Source organism: Chelon labrosus, assembly GCF_963514085.1.
Source record: "Chelon labrosus genome assembly, chromosome: 8".
NCBI classification, from domain to species: Eukaryota; Metazoa; Chordata; class Actinopteri; order Mugiliformes; family Mugilidae; genus Chelon; species Chelon labrosus.
The window spans coordinates 8,878,827-8,889,032 of record NC_140358.1 but is presented as its reverse complement, the minus strand read 5'-3'; positions in this window follow the sequence as shown (position 1 = coordinate 8,889,032).

Below are 10,206 nucleotides of genomic sequence, written 5' to 3'. Positions count from 1 at the left end.
CCACTAGAGGGAACCAGTGACAACAACTCCATCAACATCACTGCTGAAAGGAGAAATGTGCTGATCTCACTCATCATGAATTTACTAGTAAGTAATGGCTTCTCTGGCTCTGATGTATAATGTGAAAAAAAGAGTCTGTTATTTCATTATCCTGTTTTAGTCATCTTACTGCGTTGGATATATAGCTACAATCTAATCAAAGGAGTGGTCGCCGCCTCCTTTGAGTATCAAAAAAAAGAATCTGAAAACAGTGAATTTTAGACAAAGGGGTCAAACTGTCTTTGTTCAGTACGTGATGGAGGCTCATGTGGTGACGTAACTGAGCTGAATATCAGAGAGTGGCGTCGTGTTAGACGTGTTACAACTTCTGTTGAGCCCGCAGGGCAGCTGCTCCTGTTGGGAAAGTCTGTACCCGGTGACTAAAGGCACCACCCATTACAATAAATGAGGAGTCACTCGCCAGTTCATTAGGTACATTAGTGAAATGCATCCAAGTGTAACAACACTGAATTAAATTTTCATGACTGTTGTAATGTTAATAATTCAGTTAGTAATTCAATTGTATGATCATTTTGAAGGATGCAGTTTGAGGAGCTGTTAAACTGTACTGAATTAAAGACTAAAGTGTTTCTATTATTTGGTCTAGCCCACTGACTACAATAATGTGGTCAAAATAATAGAAACGTGTTGGTACAACACCACATGCTACAAACCACAGTCTCCAAAATGAAAACACAGTTGAATCAACAGCTCTCTCTTATTTTAAACAAATACTTAATACCACAACCTTCTTGAAACTAAGATTTAGTGAATGATTGTTTTCACTACTGTACATAATGAACTGGCAAGTGAGTGTATATTTTACTAGTGTTCACAAATGTAGACCAATAAGTGCTTAAAAGTGACATACAAGTGCAATTAAATCACATTTACTGAAGCGCTGACAATAAGTTCCATCCGGATGAATTTACAGCAACAATTTCAGCCTTAAAATGACGATAAAATGTAAGAGTGTGAACCACAGGTAAGTAAGGAACGAGCAAATTCATTCTTCTTAAACCGCTGAGCCAACGTAACATACTGTAACTCCGCCTGGGAGCATTCGTTTGAAGCCTCGCTGTGAATGCAAAGTGACGAGATGCTTCATTATACTTAGACGTGACATACCATCGGCAGCCCCTCGCAGGGCCTCCCGGTACAGATGGTCCTAACCACAGTGTAACCTGTGCAGCCCCCATGAGGTTACTAGAGTTCAGTCACTGCTGCGACCGGGCTTTATCTCCCAGCAGTGATAGCATGTGGCTGCTGCTCTGTGTGGATTCAGATCTGATAAAAGTCTTTCAAAATATACTTTTTTTTAATATTTATTTATATAAAGAATCAGCTCTGAAATACATTTTATTTTAAGTGTTTTGGAGATTTTGAGCTACGTGCTTTTGTCTGAAACGTCCCCCAGATGATTCACTCTTGCAAGCGTTCGTGTTTCTGTGTCATTGGAAAATCTTGACTCTGCTGTATACATGAATCAGGCCTCGTTACATTACACATAGAGCTGGCCCCTCTGGTACGCCCTCCACGGCAAGCCCCTACCACGTCTCGCCACTCATTGGCCTCCCGTTGTGGGGCAGCAGACTCTTATTGGATGAAAATGAGGGCAAGTCTGCACAAGACCTACTGACAGACTAACATGGAAAGAGGAAGGAATACGGCCTGTTGGCGCTTTACGTTGTTCTTTTAAGGAGACAATAAAACGACAGAAAGGATAGATCAAGTGTATATGAGCGCGATGGGAGATCTTTCATTTTACCTGAACTTATATTAAAGACCTTTTAGCTAAATCTTCCGTTCGTTTAGTTAAAGGAAAACCTGCCAACGTTTCCCTGAAAAGGCTTTTCAGGTCATTAATGATTATTTTGTGCCCATGTCATGAAAAGGAGCTCTTCTGAAAGCGTCTTGCGTTTTTTTGTGTTCACTCAGGACATCTGTTGTCTCGGATCAGCTTATGTAACAGCGCTCTTTGAAAACACACAGAAAGGGGAAGTCCTGCTCAGCCTAGATACTTCCCTTTCTCTCTGAAATCAGCTCCTTGTATTGTTGACCAGAATCCTAGAGGAATAAATGTTTTAATCTCACTCAGTTTCGCCTTGGGGAATGTTTTATTACTTGAGACAGATCAAACCAGCATTCATCCCGTGAGACTGCACAGAGTCGGTCCTTTTGTTATGATCAGCAGGATTTAGATGAATGTGTTCCCTCTCTGCAGGCAGGAATCTCTGCAGGAGTCTGCTGTGTGTCTGTTCATGACTGCGTTAAAACGTACTGATAAATCATTCTTGCCTTAATATAACCCTGTAAGTACGTGACGAAAATGTCCTTTGTTCATTTGAATATGAAGACATCTAAGGCCGTTTGAGGCTTTCACCCCTGCAGCTCTAAATATAACCCCGGGGGAAAATAACACCGTCATGTATTGGCCCCTAAGTGTGTTGCAAAGGGGTTGACCTTGTTCAGACGTCTGACTTTGCTTCTGTACGCAGCCAACATCAGGCAGCCCGCACGTGTCTGAGCGATGAACCCACTCACCCAGACGTATCACTGAAATCTAGCGACCATTTAGAAAATTGCACTTTGGATTTTTAGCTATATAGAGGTCAAATGAACGAGAGAAGGCTAAAGGTTAGGTACACTCAGCACTGCAGGCGTTAAAATGTTTGCATGTGATTTAAGGATTTCATGTTTGCATTCAATTTACTGCTTGGGTTGAAGCACTGAAAGGAGCTGATGTGTTAGATTTAGCTGCATCAGCTGAGATGTTGGAGCTGAAGGTTCAGTTGCAAAGATGCATGAAGTTACCAGTTTCTACCTCGCAGTAAAACTTCCAGTAGGACTGCAGCAGGTTAAAAAAAAAAGCTGGGATGCTAAGTGAAACTGTCTTGCATTTAGAGTTTTACTTAATTAAAAGCATAAAAACATTGGTTGTTTAAAGCAAAGAAAACTGCTTATTGTGCAGAAGGATATCTGCAGAATAATATGTGTTATTATATGAATGATTAACAATGTAATGTTGAATATAGTTTTATCACTTTAAATACTGCTAGCATGTAGATTTCCTAATCTAATTTCTTTGGAATCATATTAATAATGAATGTAAAAATCCCTAAATGTGGCATCCTGGTCAAACTGAGAGACAGCATTTTGTATTTTCAGCCACGTTAAAGTGAGTAAATGCTGCTTAAAAAGACAAAAGCACCTCTCATTTCTATGATTCACATCTCACTCGAGGTCATGTTGTTCTCCCGAGTGAACAAAAACAACAGATAAACCCCCAAACTTTAAAGATGCAGGAAACAAACGGCGGTGTCGGAAATCTGATCCTATGTTTTTTTTCTGAGGATTGTATGGGTTTCCAATAGCGTCACTTACAATGGAGGCCTTCAAGTCAGTAAACACAGCCGTGCCATTGTCTCGTCCTTGTATTTAGCAGGTTGGACTGAATGCAGCACTCAACCAGAGGCGGACACAGACACTGACCTGTGGAAAACTCGCCTACTCTTCTCTCTCTGGACAGATGACCCTGATTGTTCTTACCTAACTACCTGATAATTAGAGTAAACTGAGGACCTGAGAAACAGGATGCCATTGCTTAATACACAAGAGACATTTTAATTCCTTTGGTTTACTCAATAGGGGCAGTGCACATTAAAGAACATCATCATAAAAACACATACTGTGCAGTAAACATGTTGGATTTGAGCAAAAATGCAGTTAAATCTCCTAAATTTACATCCAATGATACATTTGATGCTTTAAATACAGTTTGCTCTGAATATGTGTGTCCTTTTACAGCTTTACTTCTGTTACTTCACAGTTTTTATTCATTTTAACTCAAGTAAAATCTTTCAGCTACTGCAGAAGGTAGTAAAACGTATTTGAAACAAGAACTGGCATACAGAACATCTTAAACCCCCTCCTCATATAACATGTGTCCATGACAGCAGGTCGCGTTGACCTACATAAACAGCACGTAAAGCAACATGGTTTAAGCGTGTTTGAGCACCAGACAAGGCCGGGCTGAGAGGATTGTTCACTCTCTGAGATACTCTGTGTCAGGCTGTAAGCTTCTCCAGCTGGACTCCACACCCACCCACTCGCCTCTTACATAACCTCCTACGTTCCTCCTCTATTTCTGCTCGGAGCCGGCACATACTGATCGTGGTGTGGTGTGCAGCAGCAATGGCCACGAGTGACGTGCATGTGTACCACTATGGGTGGATGGTAGTGTTCTGTGGAAAAGTGAAACTATCATCAGATTTTTTTTTTTTCTCCTCCTGTGCAAGGGTCCCAGCAGGGAAAACAACACACGGGCTGAATTTGTTTATTCTAAAACAGGGAACAGATACCAGTCGGACGAGGTCTTATCGTAAAGTCGAGGGAAAAGCAGGAAGGAGGTGGTGCCTCTGTGTGGTAGGGGTTCAGTGGGAAAGCCTCTGCCTCGAAGAGAACACGGTGTTCCCAGCTTCACAGCTGTGTCTCCATGCTGACGAGACAAAGAGCAGAGGCTAAAAGACTGGGGCAGCAGCTCTGAAAGCTCACACTAAGACTCAACACACAGCTAAAATATTTGATAGCTTTAACAAATACATACAGATTAGTTCATTTATGTTGTCAATTCAAAGCTACTTTATATATTATTGTCTGGTTTAATTATAAAACAAATCCATGTTACAGGAGTAAAATAAGTATGAAGGCAATGAATTGCTCATTAGTCACCTTCTATAATGTTTAGTATAATTTTGTACTGCAATATTAATGTATATATATTTATATAGAGTATGAAGAGACACAAAATTGCCTCAAAGACAAAAACAAACTCTGAGTGTCACTAAAAGATCTCAAATATATGCAAAGTAGTAACACAGAGAAGAAAAGTGGACACAGAAAAAACTAAATGCTCCCAATGCAAACACAGAACGAATGCAAACTGAAACAAAAAGACCAATAAGAGACTCTATGTCTGTTTTGTATCTTTGTATCTTGGTAACGTTTCCTTCGCAGTCATTTAAAGGAAGTGACAAGAAACAACCACAAAAATAGAATGTCTTTATTGTCATTGTAGTGTGACAAAATTAAGGTGGCCTGAAAGACCCAAAGCTGCCACACTGGAGGTAAAATTAATACTGTCACACCAAGTTCCCAAAGAAACACAAAACAATGACAAAAAGAAACAACAACAACAAAAAAAAAACCTCAAAGAGACACAAAACAACTACAAAGACACAAAACAACTACAAAGAGACACAAGACAACTACAAAGACACATAACAACTACAAAGAGACACAAGACAACTACAAAACACACAAAACAACTACAGAGGAACAAAACAACTACAAAGAGACACAAGACAACTACAAAGACACAAAACAACTACAAAGAGACACAAAATGTCCTCTGAAACACAAAACAAATACAAAGAGAAACAAAGCAACTACAAAGACACATGAACTGTCCTCAAAAAGAAGCAAAACAACAACAAAGAGGCACAAAATTACATCTAAGAGAAACAAAGCAACTACAAAGAGACAAAAATCCAAAAGTAATTGTTTATTTGTTGCCAATTCATGACGCAGAACAAATAACAATGACTCAGAACGCCTCAGGACCTGATTTAACTAAAGTTGCTTCCTCAGTGCTTGAGCTGAACTTCACACCTAAATCAAAACTGTGTTAGTTGTTGATTGAGGGTGAAAACAGTCAGACTTTAGGTCACACTGATATCCTAATTGATCACAGTACAAAGTCAGCATGGTAATAAACAAAAACAAGGCCGTTTTTCTTCCACTTCCCTGTACACGGCAGCCACTTCTGTTTTCTGAGCCGGCACAAAGTCTTTTTCTTGAATAACTTAACAAAAAATGCAACGCTCTTATTATTTCATGTCATGCAAAACCGCAGGAGAGACGTCATGGGAGCCGCTCAGACACAACTTTCTGAAGAAGCCCGTTTTCTTCATGGAAGTCAGGGAGAAGTCAAACGCACAGAAATGTTAATGACATCAGTGAGCGTGCTGGTTCACATTATGTCTGCAGCACAAGGCGGCATATTGTAAGTCTGAGCACAATGATGTGGGCCTGACATGGGGTGATTTTACACCATGGCAGCGCCTAGCAACGCTAACTGCTTTGCACACAGGCAACGTTCGTCACATTACACAACAAACCTGTTTTGATCCCAAACCAGTGTTATCTTGAGATCAAATTAAAAACCTCCTGCAGGCCCCCTTCACGTTGGGTTCTCACATATCACATAAGCAATGCTCGCAAATAACCGAGTGCACTGAGGAAAGTATTGAACATAAGAACAGTTTGAAGTGCGAGTTGCTCCATACTATGTTCGTTTGTGCTGTTTACCACATTTTATAGATTTATGTCTCTTAACAACAATCTGTTTTAGCAATATCCTTCAAGTAAAGCATGCGCTGAGAATCAGATAAATGAGAAATGAGAAAATATGACACCTCTTTTAATTTCCTGTTTGTATAAAAAGATCATAGTTTCTGGAAAGAAATGATACAATTAGGCAGCTACAACACTTGGCTAATATCAGTACAAATTATTATTATTATTACAAATACACAGGTTAATTGAACGTAAGCTGTGGTGAGTTTTGTTGCGTTGTTGGAGGTCTCCGTCCATAAATGTATTACCCGTTCCAGATTGCATTTCATGGGTCAGGTGTTCGTCATCAAGTTTAGAAAGAGCTGATAAAACGTGACGCCCAGTTGTACATTAAACTGTCCGTGATAATAAAGTAATCAGCGATATCAATAAAACGCTGCTTGCACCTTCGCCATAATTATATTCCAACCTTGAAATATTAAGTGTAAAATATATCTTTGTGAATCGACTCAAGTTAAAGTTTGAACACAGGAGTATTAGAGTGTGATAATACGACTTTCTTTTGTGTAAAACGTCAGATCTCATCTGACACTTAATACGAGATTTAAAGATGCAATCTTTATTGCTGAATGTTGACGTCTGCAGGACAAAGTTATGCACACGTACACAGGACATCTTCCAGCGCCATATTAAGTTAAAACCTGCTCAAGGCCTCTCTGAGTGTTTTCCTCAGTTCTACCCCAATGCATTTACAGTTTCAGGTTTGTCTTTTGTTTGACTTCACTCAGAGGTTTTTCTGGAACGTGCTTGCATATTAAAACAAACAGCACAGTGAATACATCAGCTGTTTGCTCAGGGAGCAGTTCTGTTCCCATAGAAAAGTTCAAAATAAGGGTGTTGAAGTGATAAGGGTAAACAGTAGGTGTGGCAGCCAGACATATATTGGCATGGTAAATTCAGATATGAGCCTTTATTTGGGATTATTGACCCTTAGACGACACCCTCCAGCAACCTGCCTCATAAAGAGATAATCTCTGTCCTGTCTAATTTTCTGGAGCGTTCTCCCGGTTGGCTTGCGGTTTTACTGCCGTTGAGCAACAGAAAGTGCTGCTGAGCGAAGCAGAGTACTGCCCGGGAAGGGGCAGCAGACGCTGTGACTGTCTGCCAAGTCTGCTGTCACGCAGCCTCGTGCAGGCTGCAGGGTGAGGTGAGGCCCTGCCATCCAACAGGCCTTTCAACATCACTGTCCCGGGATCTGTCTGTCGTAATTCACTCAGCTCAGAACACGTTGCAACACCTCAGCCATGCCAAAATGATCTGAGCAGCACTTTACAGTTCAGTATTCCAGACCTTGATTAATATAAAATTAAAAAAACAATATTACCTCATCTTGTGGACTTTAATGTGTCACTGCATGTTGAAACAGCACTTCCTCTTCTCTTTTTCAAATCTGCAATGTACCGAGTGGTTGCAACCATTTGGTCTCAGGTTTCTCAAGAGGCACGCAGACAGAACTGCATTACAGATCATTAGTATCATGGTTCAGCCCTATGAGATCTGTTTGAGAGTGCAATGGCAAATACAGCTTAAAAAGATCTCACTATTTTACTGTAAGAAATATCTAAACCAGTTATTTAGTGTACTGTACAGTTAATTCTCATGTGCCATGTGTCATTTGCTCCTTAAAACTATAAGAATTTAAAGTGCTTGAGACATTTTCTAGTTTTAAAGTACACTTTTTGATATTTTGGGAAGCATGCTTATTCATTTCCTGGCATACTCTCACAGATCTGTCCCTTAAATAGCCTCACCTGGCTCTGTGTGACGTTAACAAAACCATCGCAGCTCTAAGGCTTACTAATTAAGACGTTAGATCTTGTGTGTTCACTCTGTTCAAAAATAAACCATGTTAACGTAAGACTCTTGACTAAGGCCCGGAGTAACTTCTGCTTGTGACTGCGCAGAGCCTTGAAATACTCCAGAGACATAAACCCCCATCAAGCAGTAAATTGTGTTCTTTAAGCTTTAGTTTTTTAACACATCAAATTAACAAGACCTGACGTGTTAATAATAAGCTTTAGAGGTGCTATTAACATACCATCACCTTTTAAGTTTGTGAGACAAACTTGTAAACAGCAAAACAGCTGGAGTGACACTGGCCTGTGATTGATATCCAGTCGTGTTTGCTCCTACTTGATAAGTAAAAACTGAATAATTGTTCTGTTTTAGATCTGTTTTTGGTCTTCACCAGCTCCTAAGAGAAATATATGTCTCTTTAGCGTCTTAATGCTTCCCTAAGATCACCAGCTAGTTGTTAATTATATGTGTCTGCTGTTTGATGTTGTAGAGATTTTTCCCTGAAAACCGTAGCCTGCAGTGGCGATAAATCATATAAAACTGCAGACTCTTGATTCACCTCTTACAAGTGACTCATTTCTCATCCTCATTTAATTTTTTGTTACAAAAAATATCAGTTATTTTAAGTGTGAACTGAAACAACTTGTTAATATTAGTTTGTTGTGTTTTGTAGATTTGAATCATCTCGGTGTAAAAAACATATTTCTACTCAGATGCCCGTTGTGGCCAGCTGTCACCAGCTTGGTTGACCCAGTTTCTCTGAGTGGGCTGAGGCGAACTGACCAGCACAGCCATTTTGATTTGCAGCCATTTGTGTAGCCCATTGTGAGGTGAAACAGAGGAGAAATGCAGCCTCTCACGACAAGGCCCGGAGCAGTCCCTTTTTTTTCTTTTTCTTTTTTTTTTAATGTAAACTCTTTGCCCCCAGCGTTCCTCGCTGCTGCTGCTGCTGGTCAGAGCATTTCATTCAACCACCTGGATGCCCTTCCTCATCACACTAGAATCTCCTAATCAGTGCTGTGCCTTTGAGAGAGAGGGGGGAAAAAAACATTGCGACCGGATTGGCTGCTCCTGGTGAAGCTGTTGCTAAGGGGAGGGTTTCACTCTGTGATGGATGGATGTGGCAGCGACCACTCTGAGGAACATGTATACATCAATTTAATGTTTCATTTATGCTCCGATTCCATCGTGTTCACCGTGACAAAGCTGCAGAATTATCTGACTGATGTCATCTAAATCTCCTTCAGTGGTTTTAAAGATCACATTCTCTGTGCCACCAAGGTGCTGTTTTTTATTTAGCAAATTTGTCTCACTGAAATAAAAAGTGTTATCACCTCTGGTGGTTCAGAACACTCTACAGCCGTTTATGGCCCTCTTCCAGATACTATTTCCCACAGGTTGAGATGATTAGTGGACTAGTAGTGACTTTGTAATGTCAGAATTAAGATGGAAAACACAAATAAGGCTCACTACATCCTAAAGCTTTCCAACTAAGTATGTGCACAGAACTACACTTAAGTCTATAGTTGACTATTGTGAATAAGGTTGCTGGGGCTAAAGAGCATGTACATCATTTATTGCAGGGCAGTGCTACTCAAACATTTGCATCTGCACAATTGTCTATTTGCATAAACAGCGATGATATGAAAGTGTCCAGTGTTCACTTGAGGAGAGCCATGACTCCTTTTATAGCACAGCTTTACATCTTCTCCTTTAGGTAAATCCTCTGTAGTGTACTTTTAAAATCCCTCAGTGCAACATTACATAAGGTTGTAAAGCTGCACAGCAAGAAAAAAAACCTAAGGTTGAGTTTACATATAGTTTAGTTTTTCCATAATGGAGTTCCATTCCTGCACAGCTTTGAACACTTTGCACAAGAAGTGAAACTTGTTTGAGCATCATGAGGAAAAGTTTAACAGCCTTGCAGTTAAAAGTCAAACAAGGAGGCCAACG